This window comes from Dasypus novemcinctus, chromosome 4 (genome assembly GCF_030445035.2).
Source record: "Dasypus novemcinctus isolate mDasNov1 chromosome 4, mDasNov1.1.hap2, whole genome shotgun sequence".
NCBI lineage: Eukaryota > Metazoa > Chordata > Mammalia > Cingulata > Dasypodidae > Dasypus > Dasypus novemcinctus.
This window is the reverse complement of record NC_080676.1, coordinates 5,767,009-5,793,829: the sequence shown is the minus strand read 5'-3', so window position 1 is coordinate 5,793,829 and position 26,821 is coordinate 5,767,009. Positions and strand designations below refer to the sequence as shown.

The window sequence follows — 26,821 nt, the reverse complement described above, 5'->3', positions numbered from 1 at the left end:
ATGAGCAATCTGAGGAGGAAAAAAAGAAAAACTTCCATTTACAATAGCAACTAAAAGAACCAATATCTAGGAATAAATTTAACCGAGGATGTAAAAGACCTGTATGAAGGTAACTACAAAACACTGCTAGAAGAAATCAAAGATCTCAATAAATGGAAGGGCATCCAGTGTTGATGTACTGGAAGACTAAATATTGTAAAGATGTCGATTCTACCCAAACTGATTTACAAATCTAATGCAATCCAAAACAAAATTCCAACAGTCTACTTTGCAGAAATGGCAATGCCAACTATCAAATTTATTTGGAAGGGTAAGGGGAACCAAATAGCCAAAACCATCTGAAAAAAAGAAGAACGAAGTTGCATGACTCACGCTTCCTGACTTTAAAGCACATTACAAAGTTACAGTGGTAAAAAATAACAACAACAACAACAACAAAAACAGCACGATACTGGCTCAAGGATAATTATATAGACCAATGGAATCAAGCAGAGTTCAGAAAGAGAACCCCCCTCCCTACCTATGGCCTTTTGATATTTGACAAGGTTGTCAAATATCTATCCACTCAATTGGTATATAGTTTTTTCAACAAATGGTGCTGGGAGAACTAATATCCATATCCAAAAGAATGAAAGCGAACCCCTAACTCACACCTTACACAAAAATGAACTCAAATGGAATCAAAGAACTAAATATAATAGCCAGAACAATAAAACTCCTAGAAGAAAATGTAGGGAAGTATCTTCAAGATCTTGTTGTAGGCAATGATTTCTTAGACTTTATTCCAAAAGCACAAGCAACAAAAGGAAAAACAGAAAAATGGAAATCCTCAAAATTAAAAACCTCTGTGCTTCAAAGGGCTTTGTCAAAAAAGTGAAAAGACAGCTTCCCTAATGGAAGAAAATATTTGGAAACCACATACCCAATAAAGGTTTCATATCCAGAATATATAAAGAAATCCTACAACTCAACAATAAAAAACAACCTAATTTAAAAATGGGCAAAAGACTTGAAAAGACATTTTTCCAAAGAGGAAATACAAATGGCTAAAAAGCACCTGAAAAGATGCTCAACATCACTAGCTACTAAGAGAAATACAAACCAAAATCACAGATAGCATTTCACACCTACTAGAATGGCCACTCTTGAAAAAAAAAAACACCAGAAAACTACCAAGTGTTGAAGAGGATGTGAAGAAATAGGAATACTCATCACTACTGTTGTGATTGTAAAATGATACAGCTGCCGTGCAAGACAGTTTGGCAGTTCCTCAGGAAGCTAAGTATAGAACTGCCATATGATCTGGCAATTCCACTACTGCGCATTCTGCTACTGGTATATACAAGGCACCCAGAAAGACTGAAAATAGGGATGGGAAGACATGCGCACACCTAGCAGCATTAGGTACAAATTCCAAAAGATGGAAACAACACAAGTGTCCAGGGCCAAACAATGAACATTTCAATGAAATGTGGTATATACATACGATGGAATGTTATTCAGCTGTAAGAAGGCATGAAGTCCTGATGCATGCAACAGTATAGATAAACCTTGATGACATTATGTTGAGTGAAATAAGCCAGATACAAAAGGATTAATGTTTTATGTTCTCAATAATATAAACTGATTATAAAAAGCAAACTCATAGAGGTAGCATACTCTAGGATAGAATGGGGGTAGAAAATGGGAAAATGAAGCTTAATTTGTGCAGAATTTAGTTTAGATTGATTGTAAATGTTTGGAAATGGATAGAGGTGGTGGTAGCAAATTACGGTATGATTAACACCGTTGAAATATGCGTGTAAATGTGTTTCACGGGGAAAGGTTTGGGTCATATGTCACTAGGAGGAAAGCTAGAGGATAAAACATAAGATTGTATAACAGTAAACACTGTGGGCAATGACTGTTAACAGTACACATATAAGAATGTTCTTTCATGAACTATAACAAATGTACATTACAAGGTGTTAATGGTACTTCTGCAGTCATACAGGAACATGTGCAGAATGGTAAAAAAAAATTGAGTCACCTGACATGGACATTCCCACCTGAGGTTGGACAAGGTGATGCTCTGCCTTTTTGTTTCAGTTCTCATACACTGAGAAATATATATTCACATTTTTTTGTGGTTTTTTTTTTCTTCACATTTTCAAGTTTATTCACAAGTTAGGAGTAATTCCCACAATTTACATAAAATCTTATATATATGTATGAATGTATTTAAACATACATATAGTAACATTAAAAGAAACTGTTTTGTGTTTGAATTGCGGGTACCTTATAGCACTGCTTAGAAAAGAAGCAATGGCTTTTTTCTGGGGGTAACATGTTGAGAAGCAAGAAGACAGAACCTAAGCTAAGGATAAGAAACTCCTCCCCAGCTGCTGTGATTGGACCCTCATTACCTCCTGGTGGTCATAAAATTCCCCTGCAGTCCAACCACCTGTGCCCTGCAAGGGAGGTTTTGGTCTGGGCTTACAATGATTTCCCTTCACAGTGTCTCTTGCACAATAATACCTGGAACTGTCCTCAGTTCTCAGACACCTCAGTTTTAAATAAACTTTATTCTTAGAGGTGCCCCTGGTGATGCCAAGTTAAGACTGAAGAGATGGGTTATAGTCTGTGCTTCCACCACTGTATAACCTGCTGACCCATTCCAGCCCTTTTCCTGGAGACTGGTGGATCCAGTCCATATAGTAGCCAGTTAAAGAGAATCCAGAGGCTTTGCAGATGAGGGACAGGGTCTGTGAGGGCTTCACCAAGTCAGGCTGACTCCTGCAGCTGCACCTGGGACAGGATACAGTACTCTGGTGATCACTGCTCTACTTGGTATGTTCTTCACAGAAGCTGCAGCACCACTGACCCTGTCTGGTGTGTGGAGCTCTTCTGTTTAATTCTCAGGGTCTCTTCTAAACCCTCTGTTGCCTCCAGTTTCTTCCAGAAGGGCTCCAACAGAGTCCAAAACCACTTTCTGGACTAAAGAGGTCCAGGGCTGTCCTGGACCAGGGTTTGCTTGAGCCCTCCTTGCTTCCTCAGAGGCATCCAAGAGGGGCAACCAAATGTTGCCATCTCTGGCCCAGAAAGGCCCCCAGAAATGTTGTGGTAGTAGAGAGGATTTAGTGATCACAGTACTGACGACTAGAATGTCTATTCAATGTTGAATCAACACCTTTTAATGAGCTCCAGTTACCTGTCCAACAATGAGATTTATGATTAAACTTGCTTAAATTTACACTTGGAGGTGTTGCAGTTTGAGATTATTTATGAATCCCAAAAAGAGAAAGACTATGTTTGTAAACTAATCTATTCCTCTGGGTGTGATACCCTTTGAGAATGCATTAGATTCAGCTGACAAGTCTTGACTAAATTACCTGCTAAGATTAGGGGGTCTGATCTGACCACATCAGTAGGACATGACGCAGGTTGAGTCCCCGCCCCCTTGGTGGGCTGATATAAATGGACACTCACTCAAAAACGCACACAGAGGAGGCGAGAACTTGGTCATTTGGTCCTGCCATGTGACAGAAAGGAAAAGGCTCCAACAGCTAAAGCCATGGGAAGAGAGAGAGCACTGACATGTTTGATCCTGAGGCCCCAGGGAGAGATGAGCCATTCACCTGACAGTTTGCAGGGAAAGAGAACGGAGCAGCTGAGCAGCTAAGAAGGCTCAGAAAGAAACAAGCCCTATGCCAGAGACTGAAAGAGGAAGCCCTGAGAGATCAGGCAGAGATCACCTGCCATCTTGCTTTAAAATGTGGCAAATGACTTTGGTGAGAAAGCAGCCTTGAGGTGGACTCTTTGGGGCCTTGTAATAACTGTTACCCCAAATAAATACCCTTTATAAAAGTCAACAGATTTCTGCTACTCTGCATAAGTACCCCTTTGGCTAATACAGGAGGCTTTGCTCTAAATGCTCAGAAGGCAATGATACTGTTTCTAGATGAAATAAAATGGAGGGAATCTAAAAGACTGGAGAAACAAAGCAAGTCCTAGGAAATCACTGTATGCAAATTTGAGAAAGGAGAAAATATAAGGTACTTTCAAACAGAAACACATTAAAACAAGATTATCGATTGGTTGAGATTTGCAGGAACCTAACCCTGTATTTCCCCTATGGGTATTCACTGGTCTGTTATACACTTTTATTCACGGATGATATTGCATTATCATGCAATATAAATTCACTGAGCTATTGCTTTCATCACACTTCACAGATCCTCTAGAAACCCCAGAGTGAAAAAAGAAAATAACATCTATTATTATGGTCTTGTGGACCCCTCTAAAAGATCCACTATAAGGAACTTTTAAACAATCGCTTATCTAAATATGTGGATAATACCAGGACAAAGACCTAAATACACATCCTTCCCTAACCTACTTTTATGAATTTATGGAGGTTTAAATATATATTGAGACTAACTTTATCAAATCATTTTATCAATCATAATGTGTATGGTTTGTAAACTCTGCAGAGAGTACTCTACAAGTCTGTCATATGTACAGGCACGACCCTTTTTGGCAAGACACTTGTTACATTCTGAGAGAAAAGTAAGGAACTAGTAAAAGAAATTTTCTAAAAGAAACTCTCCGTACTAAAACAAACACAATTTTAGAATCTGTTATAACTTTAACAGAGAACTTGACAGTTTCCTGTTTCTGATAAAAATCAGCAAAGTGACAATACACAAGTGACTAACTCCGGAAGTTTGGGTGGGTTGTAGATCTCTCAGCAAACAATAAAGGGGGGAAAATCCCCAAATAACTAACTTTAATATGTTACGGACTAGGCAGTTCATAAGGTGATTTTATTCTACTGAATTTTAAATCCTACTATGATCAAGTAATTTTAATTTTTGAACACTCTTCATAATAAAATATGGGTAAAACTCCTATGACTAGGAAAACAAAATTATAAGCTAGTCAGAGATACAGGTTATTTAAAAATCAAGGTTTTTCTGAAGTGTAGGTCAAATAAAATGCCATCTTACCCATCTACTTTTGAAAATGAGCCCAATATGGGAAAACATAAAATAACCACAAAGGAAAATTTCTATGTACATCAGAATTCATTCACTTATTCATTAAACAAATGTTTAAGTACTGATTATAGCCTAGAAATGAGCCAAGGATTAAGAGTAAAGAAAGATATCAAACAAGAATCCCATTCTCAAAAAAAAAAACAAAAAAAAAAACTCTCTTCTTTTTCTTCAACAAACTTTTTTTTTTTTTTTTTTTTTTTAAAGATTTATGTATTTAATTCCCCTTCTCCCCCGGTTGTCTGTTCTCTGTGTCTGTTTGCTGCATCTTGTTTCTTTGTCCGCTTCTGCTGTCATCAGCGGCATGGGAAGCATGGGCGGCGCCATTCCTGGGCAGGCTCACTTTCTTTCGCGCTGGGCGGCTCTCCTTATGGGGCACACTCCTCGAGCGTGGGGCTCCCCTACGCGGGGGACACACTTGCGTGGCGCGGCACTCCTTGCACGGCACTCCTTGCGCGGATCAGCACTGCGCATGGGCCAGCTCCACATGGGTTAAGGAGGCCCAGGGTTTGAACCTCGGACCTCCCATGTGGTAGGCGGACGCACTAACCACTGGGCCAAGTCCGTTTCCCCTCAACAAACTTTTTAATGCTTTATATAAATAAGGCATTCCTTCCTACAGGCATCACAAATTTTTACTTAATATTACTCTCTTAATAGTACTTTTTAAGTGAAAGTAATCAATCTGGCTAATATTGCTAAATTATGAGCAGACAATTAAGATATAAACCACCAACTACATGAAAAAGTATAAAATACATGAAGAATGTCATAATTTTTTAAAAAACATGTGAACTTAGTAAACAGTCTAATTCTTATTATACTATATAGTAATGAAACATAAATGGCAAACTGGCCTCATAATCTACTGTAATTAAATTATTTGTATACACTGAAGTGAGTTTTTTATTTTTCCTTTTAGTTTTCTAAATGACCAATAATCAGAAAGTCAAGAGTTTTCTGATTAGAGCTTAATTTTCATTGCATAAATTCCTGTACTACATACCTTTTTTCAAAGATCTGAATCGGATCCCACCAAAGTGAATGCTGATATTCCCTGTAACTGGCATGGTTAAAGGCTAAGGATCACTGCATTTCTTTCCACGCACGCTCTCCTCTCTTCTCATCCAATTCTCTTTCTTAATCTCTCTCCAGCCCATCCTCACCCAATCTCCTATGTAAATCTTCAACTGCACAGTGGTCTTGATTATCTTAAATGCTAAAAGTTTCAGACAGAAACTTCTGAGCCAAGAAGGTTAGGGGGCTCTCCATAGTTCATAGGATTGGGTTTCAAAATACCCAAGGCAAAAGGGATGAGAAAAATGGGAGAACTGAGAGAAAGGAGTAACTATGAATAGTCAACTAGATTCAATGCATCTGGAAATGTCAATGGAGAATAAAATACACAGACTGGTTTTAAAAGTGTGATACAAATCATCAGAGATGATCAGACAAAATTAAATCCAAATCCAGGGATTACAGTTGGAAAAAGCCTCCAAAAAGTATGAATGAAACAACAGGGGCAATCTTAACAGAATGATCAATGGTCTTGGATTATAAGAAATGAGTTACAAGGGAGAAGTCAAAATTAAAATGAACTTAGATCATTTATAACTTTGCTTATGCAATTTCACTTCTAGGAATTTATCCAAGTCATATACTCAGATATGTGTGACTATCTGGTTTTTAGCTGCTGCACTCTCTGTAAATGATAAAAAAACAGAATAGCCTAAATGTTCATCAAAAGGGGACTGGTTAAATAAAGTTATCATATATATTTAATGGAATACTTTGCAACCACAAAATATGTATTTTCATGTATTTATTACAAAAATTTCTCTAAGATAAATAATTCAGAAAAAAAAATCAATGTACAAAACAATACAGATAGCGCACTAGCATTTGTGTAAAAAACTGGATGGTAGGAGCGAAGTAATAGGAGAGAGACTTTTCACCAAATATCCCTTTATACTTTTAAAATATGTAACTACATAATACAGCAGCCTGGGAAGGTAAAAGACAATGAAGCAATGCCTTCCAATTTTAAGTGAAAATTATTTTCAACCTGGAACTCCATATACAGCTAAACTAACAATCAAGTATGAGAGAAGAATGAAGTCATTTTCATACATGCTTTTCAAAAAATTTACTTCCCACATATCCTTACTCGGGAAACAACTGGAATACACACTCCACTAAAACAAGGAGTAAATCAAGAAAGAGGAAAACACAGGTCCAGGAAACAGAGGAACCAATAAAGAGAGACTAAGGAAATTTCTTTCCAAAGGAAATCTAGCTCTAAAATAGGTCTAGAATAAAGGGTCCCAAGTTAGAATAAGATTTCAGGGAGAAGAGAGAAAAAAATCAGATTATTTGACAGATATGACCATGTAAAATATATACAAAGGTGAAATTTAGAGAATCATTGGTGGGTATAGAAAGGCTTAGCTGCTAGCTGAAAGAAACCAAAGAAAAATTTTAAACGAGACCTAAATTTTAAGAAAAAGTGAGAAGTTATACAAGAAAGGAAATTTAATCATAGCATGTATGCTAGATATAATAATAAATGGTGGGGAGCAGATGTAGCTGATGTGGTTGAATGCCTGCTTCCCATGTACATGGTCCTGGGTTCAATCCCCAGTACCTACTAAAATTAACACTACTACTACTAATACATGGTTACAATGGTCATAATAATGAAAATGCTGAATATAGATGTATGTCTATCAAGAGAATCAGGAAAATTAAGAAAATTAATGTTCTCATTTATTTTAATAGAAAATCAATACATAATATTTAAATTTTAAAAATCAAGAGATAATAGACATATTATACTAAAAAAAACACCAGAAGAAACAGCTGAAGAGTTGGAAGGGATTATCCTTTCAGGCAAGGGGCAGGAAAAGGGAGCTTATATTTTTGTTATAAGCTTCTTAACACTATGGCATTTTAAACTATGTTCATATATTCCGCCGATAAATAAAATAATTTAGAAAACCGTGTTAATCCCTTAAAAAAACAAAATTATGTCAGTCAAAATATTGAGTAGTTGACTTTCAAGAAATACCAGCATCCATTTGCTCTTCCGTTTAGTAATACCTCAGTTTCCTTCTGAGGAACTATCCCATCTCATTCCCCAATTCTACTTCTACATTTTTTAAATGGAGTTCTACCAATTCCAGGGTAGAATATAAAATTCATACCTGTCCACTCACAAAATTAACTCCCTTAGTTCTTGTCACTAATTTAAAAACAGGTTTAAAACCCCAAGTTATGGAGCAGATATGTCTCAAACAGATGAGCTCCCACCTCCCACATGGGAGGTCCCAGGTTCAGTTCCCAGTGCCTCTTGAAGAAAAAAAAAAAAAAATGAACAAGACAAATGAAAAAACCAACTCAGCAGAACCAATGTGGCTCAGCAGTTCAGTGCCGGCTTTCCACATACAAAGTCCCGGGCTTAATCCCCCACCCCTGGTACCTCAAAAAAATAAAAAAACAACCCAAGTTATTCAGAATGACTCTTGGGATGTCTTTGGTGACTACTAAAAAGGCCCTCTCTCTTCCCACTGAACTTGAACCTGTGAACATGTACACCTAAAAGCAGACCAGGGTTGGGGGTTACTGCTTAATGGGTACAGATTTTCTGTTAGGGGGATGAAAATATTTCGGTAATGGATGGTGATGAGAGTAGGAGAATACTGTTAATGCAATTAATATCACTGAATTGTAGACTTCACAGTGGTTAAAGTGGGAAGAAATTCTATGTTGTATATGTTACTGCAATAAAAATTAAAACAAAAACAGATGTCACCATGCAGAACCTGACAACCTGAGAAGTGATGAACAACTGGAGTCAATCTTTTGAACCCCTAAATCTAGCCTTTTGTGAATAAAGAATTTAGCCTTGTATCTTTCATTATATAAACAAAAAATTTACGTTTTAAATAAAACAAACAAAAAAAGCAGGGTCAATATATAATTTATGATAATAGGCCCCTGGACTGACAGAAGTAGTATTGAGTTTAAAGGAGAAAAAAAGGAAGCTGATGTGGCTCAAGTGATAAGGCCTCCGCCTACCATATGGGAGAACCCAGGTTCCATCCCTGGGGCCTCCTGGTGAAAAAGAAGAGAAGGCGTGCCTGCACGGTGAGCCAGTGTCTGTGTGGCGAGCCAAGTGCCCACACAGTAAGCCGAATGCCCACATGGTGAGCTGAGTGCCCAGGTGGTGAGCCAAGTGCCCACATGAGTGCCTGCGTGGTAACCCAGTGCCTGCGCAGTGAGCCGAGTGTCCGCGTGGTGAGCCAAGTGCCTGTGCAGCAAGCTGAGTGCCCGTGCTGTGAGCCAGTGCCCGTGCAAGTGAGTCACGCAGCAAGAGGATAACATAACTAAACAAAGACGACAGGGAGAGTCAAGGTGAAGCACAGCAGAGACAAGGAACTGAGGTGGCACAGCTGACAGGGAACCTCTCTCCACATCAGAGGTCCCCAGGATGGAATGCCGGTGAATCCTACAGGAGAAAGACGAGAAGACAAAAAGGGAAATAGATACAGAAGATCACACAATGAATGGACACAGCAAAAACAGCAGGGGGAGGTGATTGAGTGGGGGGGGAATAAATCTTTAAAAATTAAAAAATTTTAAAAATAAAGCAGGAAAGAATACAAGTTAGAATACTTCAGATGGAGGGAAAATGAAGGAACAAGTGTGAAAGAGCTAGAAGATTAAGGAAATGCTAACAATGTGCAATTATACACATTACTAAATTTAACAGACAAGTTTGTACACACTTTGGAATGAGTTTAATGAAGGTCAACACTGAATACTCTAGAATTTATAAATATCCAAATCACTCATTTTACCAAGTTCTCACTTGTATACAGGTTTACTGCCCCTTTTTTTTTTTAGGTCCTACTGCATGTCAGGTACAGTACACAGTATCCAGCTTACAAAGCAATATCAGTTATAGTACCTGAAAGAGCTTACAGGCTAGTGTAAAAAATTCTTTTCTATGTTTTGCTAATATTACATGCAACACTGACTTATTTTAAATTTATTCTGCTTCCATTAGCATCATAACATACGCCAATTATACTTATAAATTAGGTCCAATGTGCTGTTTATACATTTAGCTATTTTTGGCTAGACCAATAAAACTACCTCTTTCCACTTTATAAATTCTTAGTTCCCAGAGCCCTCTACATTAACAATCCATTTTTAAATGTAATTAAAAAGAAGTTGGCCTTGAACTCCATATTTCTAAAGAACAAAAAGTATAATAGTTCCTAGGGAAGTAGGACTAAGGTATATAAAACAGGACAGATCTAGAGAAGCAGCAGAACAGGATTACACCCACTGGTTTTAAGACAGAGGCTGTGCATTCTGATTTTGTTTTCCTTTGCATAAGGTGATGCCAAACAAGGGAATCACTAGTAATTGGAAAAGAGCTTCCTGATACATGTGTCATCCATTCTGGAGATCCTGTGATGAAAAATTATCTTCCCAAGACATGGACGCAGGAATCTTATTCAGCCTAGACCGCCTCTAACCCCAAAGTGTCAGAGGAAAAGGACCCTCATAAAGAAACATGGCCTTTACCAAAGGGGAGCAGAGTTGAAATAGGTGACTGTACCCTCAAAAATAAAACAGATGTCAGAAACTACAGATCAAAAGCCCTAACGGTAAGGGTTTAAGATTTGGGCTATCCCTTATTTCTCTGTTGCTATGACTTTTTTTTTTTTTTAAGATTTATTTTTTATTTATTTCTCTCCCCCCGCCCCCAGTTGTCTGCTCTGTGTCCATTTGCTGTGTGTTCTTCTGTGTTCGCTTACATTCTTGTCAGCGACACCCAGAATCTGTGTCTCATTTTGTTGCATCATCTTGCTGCATCAGCTCTCTGTGTGTATGGCACCACTCCTGAGCAGGCTGCACTATTTTTTTTCTGCTGGGCAGCTCTTCTTACAGGGCACACTCCTTGTGCGTGGGGCTCCCCTACACAGGAGACACCCCTGTGTGGCAGGGCACTCCTTGCGCACATCAGCACTGCGCATGGGCCAGCTCACACAGATCAGGAGGCCCTGGATTTGAACTTTGGACCTCCCATGTGGTAGGCAGACGCCGTTATCTGTTGGGCCAAATCTGCTTCCCAGTCGCTATTACTTCTAAAACACACCCATATGCTTGGCTACGTGTGCTGTTTTTAAAAAGGGAGAACTGGGAAGATTGTCGAGATTCTCTCTCTCTTCAGCCAATCTTTGGGAAGAAGCCTCAAGGAGTTGTGCAGATGAAAACAGCTTTAAAGAAACAAAGGTAAGTCTACTATGTTTGAGATCTGATTCAAGAATATAAGGAGAATACAGGAACCAGTCCAAGTCTGAGTAAGACCATATGGTAAGGCTTGCTGCAGAATACCTCACACTGTTCTCACATAAAGTGGATGAATGCTCCACAAGGGCTTAAACACTGCTGATTACTGCACAGAGAGCTAAGTTTCAAGAATATTCTGTTCTGCCACCACTACATCTAGCATCCTCATACTATCCCTAAACTACAGGGCTGGGAAGAACAAAACTGAAGATCTTTGGAGTGCAAGGTATGCATACCCAAGAATGAGTGCCTCCTTAAATTTTGCATCCTAGACAACTTGCTTGCCTCACTCTAGTCCAGACCCTGCTTAATCTACCTATAAACAAAATATGCTTATGAAACCTTCAAATTCCTTTCTACTCAAATACTTGGTATAAAGCCATGGCTCTGCCATTATGTAATGAGGTAAGATATGTCTTACTCAACTCTATTTCCTCATATGCAAAGTAAGGGAATTGAACCAGTTAATATCAAAAGATCCCTGTTAAAGTCTATTCAACAAATGGTGCTGGAGAACTAGATATCCATAGCCAAAAGAAAGAAAGCAGATCTCTATCTCACACTTTACAAAAATTAACTCAAAATGGATCAAATACCTAAATATAAAAGCAAGGACCATAAAACTCCTAGAAGAAAATGTAGGAAAACATCTTCAAGACCAGGTGGTAGGTGGTGCATTCTTAAACCTTACACTACAAGCACAAGCAACACAAGAGTGGATAAATGAGACCTCCTCAAATTTAAATACTTTTGTGATTCAAAGGACTTCATCCAGGTAAAAAAGCAGCCAACTCAATGGAAGAAAATATTTGGAACCCACATTATTTGATAATGGTTTGATTTCCATTCTATATAAAGCGATCATACAATTCGACAATAAAAGAGCAAGCAATCCAATTTAAAAATGGCAAAAGACTTGGAGAAAATCTCCAAAGAGGAAAGACAAATGGCCAAAAAGCATTATGAAAAAATGTTCCATATCACTAGCTATTAGGGAAATGCAAATCCACACGACAAAGAGATGTCATCTCACACCCCACAGAATGGACAATATTTTTAAAAAAACAGAAAACAAGTGCTGGAGAGGACGTGGAAAAACAGGAACACTCCTTAACTTAACAGAGTGGGACTTCCACTCTGTGGAAGACAGTTTGGTGCTTCCTTAGGAAGCTAAATATCCAGCAACTCCTCTATCAGGAATAGATCCAGAAGAACTGAAAACTGTGATGTGACAGACATCTGCACACTGATGTTCATAGCGGCATTATTCACAATTGCCAAAAGACGGAAACAACCCAAGTGTCCATCAACCAAACAATGGATAAAAAAATGTGGTATATACATATGATGAAATACTATGCTGCCATAAGAAATGAAACTGGAACACACAACATGGATGAATCTTAAAGACATTTTGCTAAGTGAAGCCAGATACAAAAGTACAAATATTAGTCTCATTAATATGAACTATTATTAAATACAAAGAACAAATGGATGGAGTTAAACCTAGAGTATAGGTTATTAGGAAATATGGGGATAGCTGAGAAGGACTACTATGCTTTATGTATGTAGGAGTTTTTATTAACTTGACTAAAAAGTGTGGAAATGGGTAGAGTTGATGGTAACACATTATAGTGAGTAAGAGCTGGTTTATAAATGGGATTGTGGCTGAAAAGGGTAGTCTAGGAAGATAAATGTCAACTAAAAGAAAGCTAGAGAATAATTTAGGGACTGAATAACACAGGGAACCCAGAGTTAGATGAGAATTGTGGTTGATGGTACAGATTTTGTGAACTAGAGAGGATATATGTCACTGTTGCGGGGTACTGGGAATATGGAGAAGCAAGGGAAAAATACAACTGGTGTGACCTATGGATTGTAGTTAACAACAATACTTCAATATTCCTGCATCAATGCCAAAGATGTACTGTGTTGATAATGGGGATTGGGGGTGGAAATGGAAAAAGTGTGCCAAATATACACTAGGGACCATGGTTGGTGGTAAGTCTGATGATATTCTCATAATCTATAACAAATATTCCACCACAACGTGGTGTTGGTGAAGGGGTGTTGTATGAGAAATACACATATATGCATGATTGTTTTGTACGTTTACAACCTCTGTAATAAAAAATATATTTAAAATAAATAATAGGGTAGGGTGGGGAAAAATACACCAAATGTAAGATATGGACTATAGTCAGTAGTAAGATTTTGATTATGCTCTTGCATAGTTTGTAACAAATGTTCCACAACAATACAAGGTGTTGGTAGTGGGTTGATGTATGGGACCCCTGTACGATGTCATACATGTTTATTTTGTAAGTTCACAACTTTACTATATACTTGTTTATGTATGTTCATGTATGAATGATACATTTCAATTTAAAAAAAAAAAAAAAAAGATCCCCTTAAGCCCCAAACTATGATTCTAAGTTTCCTCTTAAATCTTCTGGACTAAACAAACCCAGTTTTGTCTTTTCCTCATTTTTTCATTATATTAACACTCACTATTCTGATTCCTACTCTTTAATGTATTCTAATTATGGCTTCTTTTATAATGTCATTCCTGGTTGTACATACTTCCAAAAGAATACATAAAATTAACACAGGGCACAGGGAAAATACATTTTCCCATGCGTGTGTTTTGTGCCATCTCATTTAGCAATCATATGCTCTGGACACAAAACCTATAGTCACCTGAAATCCCACACATATTTACCTTACAATCATAACTCTTGTGTATTTTGCAAATTAATTGCTACACTTAGTTTCAATTCTTCCTCATGCCCACCAAGGGACTTGTGAAATTTTTATTCAAAAATGATTTCAGGATTTTAGCACATAGTCGTAGTGAAGTTTAATTATGCATCCCATTACCTTTTGGCCAATGCAAGCCACCAACCTAGGAAAGTTAAAGGTAACCAGTTAAACATTAAAATTGCTGGATGTAAGGGTGCTTTGTGAACCCTAAAGCATCGTGCTTATCTATGTCACAGGTACCTCTCATGTTACCTTATCTACAAATTTTCTTCTTCTATGTTCTAAAACTCAGTAAAAAGAACCACCATTAACCAGCCACTTGGATTAATGAACACCAGGCAGTGAACCCCACATCTCAAAGCATGTCCCTTTTGCCTCCTCAGTAAGCCTCAAATGAATCCATCTATCTTCATTCTCACTAACACTACCTTAGTAGTAACAACCGCACTCACCTCCTTAAGTGGTCTCGCTGCTTCCAGTCTCATCCTCAAGTTAGAAGCATTTAGGCTTCTTAGAAAAAAAGATGACAAATTCAGAACTATGAGTTTCCTTTTTAAGTGCTTGCTAACTAGATCTGAAAGTTAAAGAAGAAAAACCAGAACTCTTCTTACTCTATGTTTTTTTAAAAAATTATATATACCTTTAAACCTCCTGAATTTAATGTCATTTTTTTTTTTTTGGTTTCTTTTTAGATGAGATATTTTAGACCTTTACACTTAAGTCAGTTTCAAGTCTTCACACACTGTTTACATAAATTTACAAAAGCAATAAAGCAAGGCTAATAAGAGAATTTAACAATTTTTAAAATATATTAACTGATGTAAATAAATGTAAAGCTGAACTGTTACAATGAAATGAAAAACAAAACAACAAAAACCAATATCATTGTTTGGTTCTTTTGCCACAGCAGTAAAGATAAAATTTGAATAAAGAGTTTTAACAGTTTTCCTTAAACAATACCAGGCTTTCTGTTTGTTAATTACTAAATTCCCCACAACCTAGGCTCCACACTGCAACCAGTAATCTTTCTAAAGCACAAATCTAAGTTTGACTCCTCTGCTGAAAATCTTTCACCAGTTCCTCCTAGCCCTCAGGATAAAGTCCACATTTCTTAACAGGGTTACAACTTCCAGTATTCTCCACCTATACTCTAGCCATACATAAAGATCTGTGTTTTGTTCTCTCAATTTGAGATGCTTGAAGGCTGTTTAGCTGTGTACTCCTCCTTTGGGACCTAAGCTTAAGGCCTATTTCTCCAGGAAGCCTCATCGGATCAGAAGGAATTAGGTTCCTGAACAACTTCCATTTCTTTTATTAAAGCACTCAACATACTGCCACTGAAATTGGCTGCTTAAATGATGTCTCTCATTTACACACAAAAAGCTCTTACACAGACAAAGTCTTCATTTTATATCCTTGGCACCCCAGGAGACTACCATGCATACAGGAATTAACATTTATGAAATTACCATCATGACTTTCGGCTCTTTGCACTGTCTCAGGTCTCAGTTTAGCATGCCCTTCCTCCTTCAGGAAACTCCTACATATCCTTTAAGACCCAATTCACATTTGTTTTCTTTGCTCCATTTTCCCAGACATCTCTGAGCAGTCAGTCACTTCCTTCTTTGTTCTTCCACCTAACTTTTGCCTTTTTATTACCCACTGAATCTCAAATTCTGGGAGATGTGGCTCAAGCAGTTGAGCTCCCCTGCTCCCACATGGGAGGTCCTAGGTTTGGTTCCTGGTGCCTCCCAAAAACAAGGACAAAACAACAAGTAAAACAAAGAAACCAACTCAGGGGAGCCGATGTGGCTCAGTGGTTGAGTGCTGGCTTCCCACATACAAGGTCCCAAGTTTGATCCCTAGTCCCAGTACTGCAACAAAAAAACAATAAATTCTGAAATTCTTTTGTACTCTGTGGTGGTTTGAAGTTGTATGTACCCCAGAAAAACATGTTCTTTAGTCTAATACATTCCTGTAGGTGTAAACCCATTGTAATTTTAAGTAGGACCTTTTGATAAGACTACTTCAGTTTCCCCATTCTGGATGGGTCTTAAATCCTATTATTAGAGTCATTTATAAACAGAACACAGAGAGAGTGATGGGAAAGCCACAGATGCCAGAAGCTGAAATCAACAGAACCCAGAAGAGAAGGGAGAGACCAGAAGATATTGCCATGTGCCTTGCCATGTGACAGAAGAGCCGAAGCTCTCCCGGAGGAGGTCTTTGTGAAGAAAGCATGACCCTGATGATGTCTTGACTTGGACATTTTCTCAGCCTCAAAACCATGAGTGAATAAATTGCCATTGTTTAGGTTGATCCATTTCATAGTGTTTGCTTTGAGCAGCCTAGGAAACTAAAACATACTCATTATAATTTCTGTACTTCCCTATGGTAGAGACTATTAGTTGCCCACCTATATACCTGTTCTCTTCTTCCTAAGCAACAGAACTCCTCAATTTTGAACTTGGCACATGGTGCTCACAATAAAATAAACCGAAATTCTAGCCTCCTTTGGAGTTAGATGTGACCGTAAAAGCCTTAGTCACAAGCAGCCGTCAGTTGCAGCTTGGCTCAAGAAAAGGAGCATCCTACTGCTGTCTCTAGTTTTTACTAAGTGTCCCTAGCTCTGGTCTCTAATCTCATGTGTGACTCTCTGAGAGAGATGATATTGCAGGACATGAATTCAGGGTCACCTTGACCTATTTCCATATCTAAATCCTGGCAAAGCCATGGCTTCAGCGCTACTTTCCAAACTACTTTCAGTCCACTACTTCTACAGATAAAATATTTCACTTTTGACAAGGAGATTGTATCTTTTAAAATTCTTTTTCAATTTTACATACTGTTGCTTTGTGTTTAAATTCTAGTATTTTTTAAAAACTAACTTAAAAAATATGATTCTATCAATTATTAAAACTAAGGGTCCCCACAAATGCGGGTGAAGGAATGTTAAGAAAAGGCCAAGACCACAATTTTTAAAAAAGACTATAAAGTTTTGTATGATATGCGTACTCTTTGATAAACAGACTATTTTGCTATTATAAAGGACCATATGCTTTTGTTTTTTTCTAAAAGTATTTGTCACTAACCATTCCTTTATTATATTTTATAGAGAGCGCTTTTTTTAAAATTATTTTTAAAGATACTTATATTACAAATTTGTTACATATAAAATGTATGAAATTTCCCTATGCACCACTCCCTACCCCTCCCACACTTTCCCACATTAACAACATCCTTCATTAGTGTGGTACATGTTACAATTGATGAGCACATATTGGAGCATTGCACTAAGTGTGGATTATAGTTTACATTATAGTTCAAATCCTCTCCTGCACAATATTGTAAGTTATGACAAGATATATAATGGCCTGTATCTGTCATTGCAATGTCATTCAAGACAATTCCAATGTCCCAATAATGCCCCCATATTACAGCTATTTTTCCCTTTCCCTCCCCTCAGATCCTCTGGAGGGCCACTGCCTCCTGATCAATAATAAAAGTGCTTCCATTGCTAGAATCAAAATAAATCTATAATAGAATAACAGTAAATCTACTCTAGTCCACCATTTTTCCCAATCCTGAGGATTCCAGGATAGCGATACTCACTCCACCTCTATTGAGAGGGGGCTTAGATCCCATGGGGCAGATGGATAGAGTTATCTTGCTTGCAATTGCACACTCTCTCTGTTCCTTGAGATGGTCATTGTCCATCATCATTTCCTTGTTAGTTGTCCTAGATGAGTCCAATGAACTAGAGAGTAGGTACGGCAACTCTGTTGAGATTCAGGACCTGACTGGCACATGGAAAGTCCAAAAATTTAAGTCTCTTGGACACAAACCTACCAAATCTAGTACTAACTATAGGTTCAAACAGAAGGGGCAGAAGAGCCATGTGTAGGGAAATCACAGCTGAGTCCAAACTCTGTCACACTGGGAAGCATAAATTCCAAAGAAGGGCCCACTGGCTGGGTATCAAACTCCTGAGCTGTCAGCCCTGCCTACAGTGTCTGAATGTCTCCACAGCCCTCAGTAGCCCCACTATTTGAGGAAATAATTACACTGACAGTCAATGGAATCCTGCTGAGATGTGCATAAACGTAACCTCTGGGATGATCTCCAGGGAATACTTCTGAAGAGTAAATGCTTCCAATTCTACTTCAACAAGAACTTTCAGGAATATCATCACTACTACAGTAGAAACAACAATTCTTTTTTTTTTTTTTTAAAGATTTATTTATTTATTTCTCTCCCCTTCCCCCCGCCCCGGTTGTCTGTTCTCTGTGTCTATTTGCTGCGTCTTCTTCTTTGTCCGCTTCTGTTGTTGTCAGCAGCACGGGAATCTGTGTTTCTTTTTGTTGTGTCATTTTGTGTCAGCTCTCCATGTGTGCGGCACCATTCTTGGGCAGGCTGTACTTTCTTTCGCACTGGGAAGCTCTCCTTACGAGGCACACTCCTTGCTTGTGGGGCTCCCCAACGTGGGGGACACCCCTGTGTGGCAGGGCATTCCTTGTGCGCATCAGCACTGCGCATGGGCCAGCTCCACACGGGTCAAGGAGGCCCGGGGTTTGAACCGCGGATCTCCCATGTGGTAGACGGACACCCTAACCACTGGGCCAAGTCCGCCGCCGAAACAATAATTCTTGAAGAGACTAAATTATAAAGGGTTGGGTCAAAGGTGTTGTCTCTTGTTTATCACTGTATCACAAGTTCCTAGCATACTGGACACACAAGGATTGGGGACTGAAGTTGATGCCTCATAAGAACATGACAACTTGTGTCAATGAGGTCAATAGCTAAGACTCTACATTCCCAGTTTTGTTACATGATATGAGAATGAGTTATGGTCCATATTCAATGATTAATTCTTCAGAAGACAAGAAAAGGGAAGAGAAGCAAAGAAAAAGCATGGTAAAGATTTTTTTAAAAAGGAAGAAAAAGAGAAATAAATCCAGATATATCATAGTCAAATAGATACAAATGAATTTAATTCATATATAAAATAGAGGTTATAAGAATAGATAAAAATATAAAATACAAAATTCAACTAAAAATGCTTCTAAGAGATAACCAAAACATTAACAGAGAAAGGGTGAAAATGAATGAAAAACTACTTGGGCAAACATTAACAAAAAAAGTGCAGCAATTTTAACAGACAAAACAACTTTAAGGCAACATTAATAGGTATGGAGAGGCATGATGTATAGTAATAAAATAATCCACTAAGAAATTATATTAAGACTTTACATGTACTTCACTCTTAAATAAGGCAAAAACAATAAAATTGAAAAAAATTAATCAAATCTTGGACCACTTCAGCCAATCAAATCTTCAACTATTAGAAACTGACAGATCAGGAAGTTCACTATAAGGAAGGATACAGAAGACCTGACCCACAAAATTAAAAGTTTGATCTAATGGTTAATATAGAGAATCTTCCACCAAACAAAAAATAAGGACATAATTATTTCAAATACACATGGAACATTTTCCAAACCTGATTATTTATTAGGATCAGAAAGGAACACAAAAAAATTCCAAGAACTTATATCTGAGACTATGTTCTCTAATACTGAACTCACCAATATTTTTTAAATGTCTGGAAACTTAAAAGTAGACTCAAACAATTGGTTAAAGAGGAAATCACAATTTAAATTTTACAAATAAGAAATGAATAATAAAAGTACTACACTACCAAAAAATGGGACTCAACTGATATACTTTTAGTCTTACTTAGTTTGTAGCAGAACAAAAAGGGCTCAGCTTGCCTTGTTATCAAGAAAAAAACCTGAAGAAAGCATAAGGGAAATAAAGAACGATAATGAATGAAACAGAAAATCAGAAATAAACTATCTTAGAGTAGGGAAAGGTTTCTCAAACTTAAGAAACAAAAAGTGTAAACCATAAAGGCAAAGATAAATATGGAAAAGATAAATATGAGTACATTAAATTCTCCTCTTTCTTTAAAATTAGCTTCGAGATGTAATTTACATACTGATTTTTTTTTTTAAGGAGATACCAGAGATTGAACACAAGACCTCGTTCATGCAAAGCAGGCACCAACCACTGAGCTACACCCGGTCCCCATCCATAATGATTTTAAGTATAGAGTTTGATGAGCTTTGACAAACTTATATAGTTGTGTCACCAGCACCACAATCAAGACTTAAAATATTTCCACCACCCCAGAAAGTTCCCTTTGTGCCACTTAATAATCAATCCCCTCTCCCCTGGCAATCACTGATGGGTTGTCACTACAATTTTGCCTTGTCTTGAATTTTATATAAATGCAATCAGATAGTTGGCATTAAAATTTTAAATTTCTATGCATCAGCAGAAATATTATCAAAAACATCAACTTACTTCTGGAAAATGTCAAAATAAAAAGTCTTATTGGAAGAGATAAAATTCAACCAAGATTAGGATCACTACAGAATTGCAAAGAGTAACTTGTCAGACATTATCACTGAGCAGGTGCAGGATGATGATGGAATCCTTGCATTCTGGTTGGACAATACTTCATCATTACCAGAATTTACACCTGCTCTAGAAATGGGTTTGCCTTCCCTGTCCAGAGTACCACTTACAATATTTCTGCCCAGTACTCACGTTCCAAAGGCTTCAAAATGCTTGCTTTACCTATAGAATCCACTTTAACATCACCTCAAACCAAAGGACACAGTTCTGGTGAAGGAGATACAACATTCACAGTTCTCCAACATATCACATTACCTGGAAACTACCAGACTATCAGAATGATGGAGTGGTATGTTAAATGCTCAACTAAGGATTCACCCTGCTGGTCTTCCAGGATCCTGCATATGCACTTAACCAATGGCTATAGTATATATCCCTAAAACCAAGAATCCAAGAGTCCAGAAACCAAGGGACAGAAGTTGGATTGACTCTTTCCCATCACTTCCAGCAACTAACTTATGGAATCTGGGTTTTCCACCCCCACAACTTTAACGGTCTGATATATTAGAGGTCCTGAGGGAAATGCTTCCACCAGAGGACACAATAATGTTCCACTGAGCTTAAGGATACAACCACCACTTTAGTCACTTTGGGCTCCTCAAGCTGAAAGACCAGAAGGCAAAGAAAGGAATAACTACACTAGTAGTGATAACTGACCCTGATTATCATTAGGAGTAGCTGTACACAATAGGGACAGGGTACAGTCTGTCCGGAATTCAAGGGATTCACTTGTCTGTCCAGGATTAATAACAGGTTATGTAGGAAATTGCAACAACCATGGCCCAAAATGGGCAAGGCAAAAAGGGGGCTCAGATCCTTCAAGAATGAAAAATCTAAAGATTATAAACAACCTAGACCAATGGAAGTTCTCGCCAAGTATAGGGGAAATCAAGAATAATTGGTGAAAAAGGAAAGTAATGTATACCTGCCTAAACACTAGTTCCAATAGCAGTGATTTTAGCTTGGAACATAAACTTTTCTTATATTTCTGTTGAACAGATTGTACCTTGCAATCTTGGAGGGTCAGTGATATATTAGACTCAATGTAGGGTCCAAGCAGACCTGAGCAGAACAAGAGGTGGATTATAGCAGAAGTCACTTGTACCTGACCTTCATACATCTAGCCTCTCCTGTGATTCTAGATATATTAGTTTATTATCGTTTTTTAATAAATTACCACAAACTTAGTAGCTTAAAACAACACAAATTTATTATCTTATAGTTCTGGAGGTCAGAAGTCTGAAACAGGTTTTACATGGCTAAAATCAAAGCCTGTATGCCTTCTGGAGGCTCTAGGGCCACCTGCATTCCTTGGCTCCTGGCCATATCATTCTGACCTGTCCTTCCACTGTCATATCTTCTAGACTGGCATAACCAGCTCCCTCTTACTAGGCCCTTATGATGATATTGGGCCCACCTAGATAATCCAGGATAATCTCCACATCTCAAGGTCCCATAAGCTTAATTACATCTACAAAGTCCCCTTTGCAGTCTGTGGTGGTTTGAAGCTTTATGTACCCCAGGAAAAAAAAAAAAAAACAAACATGTTTTTAAATCTAATCCATTCCTATAGGTGTGACTCCACTGTTAAGGAGGAATTTTTTATAAGATTACTTCAATTAAGGTGTGGCCCACCTCAGTCAGGATGGATCTTCATCCTATTGCTGGAGCCCTTTATAAGTGGAATGAAATTCAGACACAGAAAGAAAGCCACGGAGGGAGCAGCCAGAAGCTGAACATCAATGAAACTAGGAAGAGAAGGGAGACCAGGAGACACAGCCAAGTGCCCTGCCATGTGACAAGTTAAGGAAAAAGGACTGCCAGCAGCCAGCCCAAGAAGCCACAGTCTTAAGAAAGTACCGCCTTGATGATGCCTTGATGTGGACTTTTCCTAATCTCGAAACCATGAATGAGTAAATTCCCACTGTTTAACCGAACCCATTTCATGGTATTTGCTCCAGCAGCCCAGAAAACTAAAACATCCTGTAAGGCAATTTAGTCACAGATTTCAAAGATTAAGATGTAGATCTGGGGGAGGGGAGGCATTATACTGCCTTTTACACTAAACTAAGGCTGATAGTTCCAGGTAAGTTTTCACTTACTTTTCCCACAGTACTCACTTGAATATTTTGCTTTCTGCTCTGTAGCTTGAGGCCATGAAGAAGGACAGCACTAAGAGCCAACCTGGCAGGCTTTTCTATATAGCCCAAAAATGAGGAGGGGAGGAGAAAGAAGTTATAACAACTACAAAACCCCATCCACCCTGCCGCCACCAGGAAACCCTCAAGACAGAGAACAAGAACAGGTGGTTAAAGGTTTAGCCTTGTTCATCTTTGAGTAGAATTCTGAGAAGCATTTAGATCCTCAAAAGTACCCAGTGGGATTGAGCCCTAGTTGCCAGAGACATGAAGAGACTGATGTAACATTCTTGTATTGGCTTTTCTTCTTGTTCCATTTTCCTTGGCCCCTTGTTTTTCTTCCCCAAGCTCATCTCCCAAATTACCTGCATATAAATCCTTGTTTGAAGACTATACTTTAGGGAGGGCATAAGGGGCAATATTGAGACAGGTAAAGAGTTTTAGACACAGTAAAAAAAAAAAAGATGATTTAATAAAATGTATGCTATATACATACACACCAGAGGGTCTAGTCTTGACTCTTCCACTAGTTCACTATATAATTTTGGGTCACCTTCCTTCATTTATCTCAGCTTCATAAATAATAAAACAAATGGTTTGACTTACATGATTCTCTACAGTTCCTTTCAAGTCTAAATTTTTATGACACAATGAACAGAATTATAGACTGGTGAAAAGGGGTGAGCAGAAAGTCAGAGTTACACGATTATCACCAGAGGCCAGATACGGAAATTGTTCAAATAAGTCAATCAGAGGTAATGTGTTCTGAACTAGAAGGACAACAGAGAATATAGACAAAAGAAGTTGTTTTGTGTTTAAAAAAAAAAAAAAAGCCTCATATTATTCACAACTGCCAAAAGATGAAAGTAATCCAAGTGTCCACTAACAAATGAATGGATAAACAAAATGTGATATGTATATGCAATGGGATATTATTCAGTTGCAAAAAAGGAATGACGGGGAAGCAGATGTGGCTCAAGCAGCTGGGTGCCTGTCCACCACATGGGAGTTCCCAGGTTTGGTTCCCAGTGCCACCAAAAGAAAACAAGCAAGACAGGGAGCTGGCATGGCAAGGTGACGGAACAAGATGATGCAAGGAAGAGACACAACGAGAAAACACAATGAGAGACACAACAAGCAGGGAACAGAGGTGGCTCAAGAGATTGGGCGCCTCTCTCCTACAAGAGGTCCTGGTTTCAATTCCTGGTGCCTCTTAAAAAAATTAGCACACAACAAACTAGACACAGAGAGCAGATTAACAAGAGCAAAGAGTGTGTGTGTTGGGGGGAGATAAATTTTTTAAAATATTTTTTTAAAAAAGGGAATGAACTTCTGATACATGTGACAACATGGCTGAACCCTGAAAACATCTTGGTAAGTGAAATAAACCAGACACAAAAAGACAAATATTATATGCTCTCATTGATATGAATTACAGTAACCAAATTCATAAAGTCAGAAACCAGAATACAGGTTACCAGAGGATAGGGTAAAAAATGAGGAGTTAATGCTTAATTAGTACAGAGTTTCTGTACTGAATGACAGAAAAGTTTTAGAAATGGATGGTGGTAATGATAGTGCAACATTGTGAATAGAATTAACACCACTAAACTGTATGTATGAATGTGGCTAAAAGGAGACATTTTAGGTATTATCTAAGTTACTAGAATAAAAATTTTGAAAAGAACATACCATAGGACTGTACAACATAGTGGTCCCTAATGTAAACTATGGACTATAGTTAACAGTATAATAATAATAACAATAACAATAATAATCTTTTATCAACTGTAGCAAAGATACCACATTAACACAAGGTATTAATAGGGAAAACTATATGTGTGAGGATAGGTATATGGCAATTCTATGTTTTCTGCACGATTTTCTGTAAATCTACAACTTCTCTTTAAAAACAGTGGAGCCTCATACACTGCTGGTAGGAACATAAAATGGTACAAACAGGCTGGAAAAGAGTTTGGCAGTTCCTCAAAAGGATAAGAGTTACCATATAGCCCAGCAATCCCACTCCTAGGTATATATCCAAGAGAAACGAAAGTGTATGTCCACACAAAAATATGTATATGAATGTTCATCACAGCATTATTCTTAATATTGTCTATTGACTGATGAATGCCTAATAAAATGTGGTATACCCATACTAGGGAATATTATTCATCAACAAAAAGAAATAAAATACTGATATATGCCACAACATGGATTAACCTTTAAAACATTATGCTAAGTAAAAGAAGCTAGTTACAAAGGACCATATATTGTATGTGCCATTCATATGAAATATCTAAAATAGGCAAATCCATAAAGACAGAAAGATTAGTGGTAGCCTAGGACTAGGGGGACGGGATAGTTGGGGGTGATGAATAGGGGGCATGTGGTTTCTTTCTCAGATGATGAAAATGTTCTAAAATTGATTGTGGTGGTGGTGGCTGCACAGCTCTGTGAATATACTAAAAGCCACTGAATGGTACACTTTAAATGGGTGAATTATATGGTATGTGATATCTCAACACTGCTGTTTTTTAAAAAGCCAACAATACTCAGTGACTGAATGGAACTGTAAAATGAAGCACAGTGATGATTTTTAAAATAATTGGAAGAGAAGAGAAAAAACACCATTTAAATTTTTGCTCTGCTACATATTATCTGTGTGATAGTGAACACACAATGTGTCTGTGCTTCTGTAACACCTACCTACAGGTTATTGTGAGGAGTACACAATACATAAAACACTTAGCACAGTACCTAGTATACAGTTATTCTTTCCCTGCCCTATCCTCCTATCCCACCTAAAAATTCCACTACCAATTGTATGGAAATATAAATTCAACTATATTTGCACTGGCTTTAATGATAAGGAAGCTGTCTGTTCCAGGTAGCAAATAAGCCTAAAGTCACCATTTATTTGCGATTGTCAAAGCAACTTTTATTGTGAATTCACTGCCAAGTTGAAACCAAAAGAAAAAGGTAACAAAAACATGAGATGGCTCTTTTCACTAATTATCTTTCAACTTCTTTTTCTCCTCCCCTTCATTTTTAAACACTTCTTCCCTTACCTGCCTACATTTTTACCTTATCCTTTAATCCAAACTACTATTCTTACAAGTACTGATCAGGAGAAAGGCAACAATAATTCATCTTAACATATAATGTTAAGATGTTAAAATGCCTGATCATGCAAGCTATAGGAGAGTTTCAAACACTGCCCAGCTAACCCATTAAAGATGAACAAATGTTAAAAAAAGATGAACAAATGTTAAAAATATAAGAATGAAAAGGTATGCAAGAAAGCTCCCTCGTTCCCCTAGTTTATTTGGGGACAGAACTGTGTGACCTCTACAGACTGACAGACTGGAAATGGAATTTCTCAGTATACTATCCATACTATCCAAAATCAAGCTCCATACCAAAACAACAACAACAAAACCACTCAGGTGTGTATTAACACAATCTGACATATCATTAAACTATGTTTCTATTTAAAATACACCCTCATTTCTTTTTAAAAAAAAATTTTTAAAAGAAGCTTTAGATTACATAAATGTTACGTCGAAAATATAGGTGATTCCATATACCTCACCTCCCTCCCCCTCCTCCGCTCTCCCTCATTAAAATCTTTCATTAGTGTGGTACATTTATTACAACTGATGAACACATACTGAAGCATTGCTATTAAGCATGGTCTATAGTTTACATTGTTTCACACTTTGCACCGCACAATTTTATAGGTTTTGAAAAAAATGTATAACGGCTTGTATCCATCACTGTAATATCAAGCAGAACGATTCCAGTGTCTCAAAATGCCCCATTACAATGATTCTTCCCTCTCCCTCCCCTCAGAACTTCTGGTGACCACTGTCTTTATATCAGTGTTACAAACTCTTCCATTACTAGAATAATAAGCCTACTTTACCTAATTTCTTTTTAATATTAAATAAAAACTTACTCAATTCAAAGTACATTAAAGGAGATTTCCTTTCTAAGGAGCACCTGCATTAAAAATGTTTCCGGTATAAGACTCAGTAA

The 26,821-nt window shown here is 37.7% G+C and overlaps 1 protein-coding gene across 4 annotated transcripts in view; it reads right to left on the bottom strand.

Annotated features, from left to right (window-relative positions):
* NCK1 (NCK adaptor protein 1) overlaps positions 1-26,821 on the bottom strand; it is an 83,451-nt gene that overhangs the window by 41,748 nt on the left and 14,882 nt on the right. Inside the window, exon 1 of one of the 4 annotated variants that reach the window (XM_058295012.2) lies at positions 14,615-14,678. The exons of the other annotated variants lie outside the window; for them this stretch is intronic. The gene's annotated coding sequence lies outside the window, so the exon portion shown is untranslated. Of the gene's footprint in view, positions 1-14,614; positions 14,679-26,821 lie in introns of those variants that run through there. 4 annotated transcript variants of the gene reach the window in all.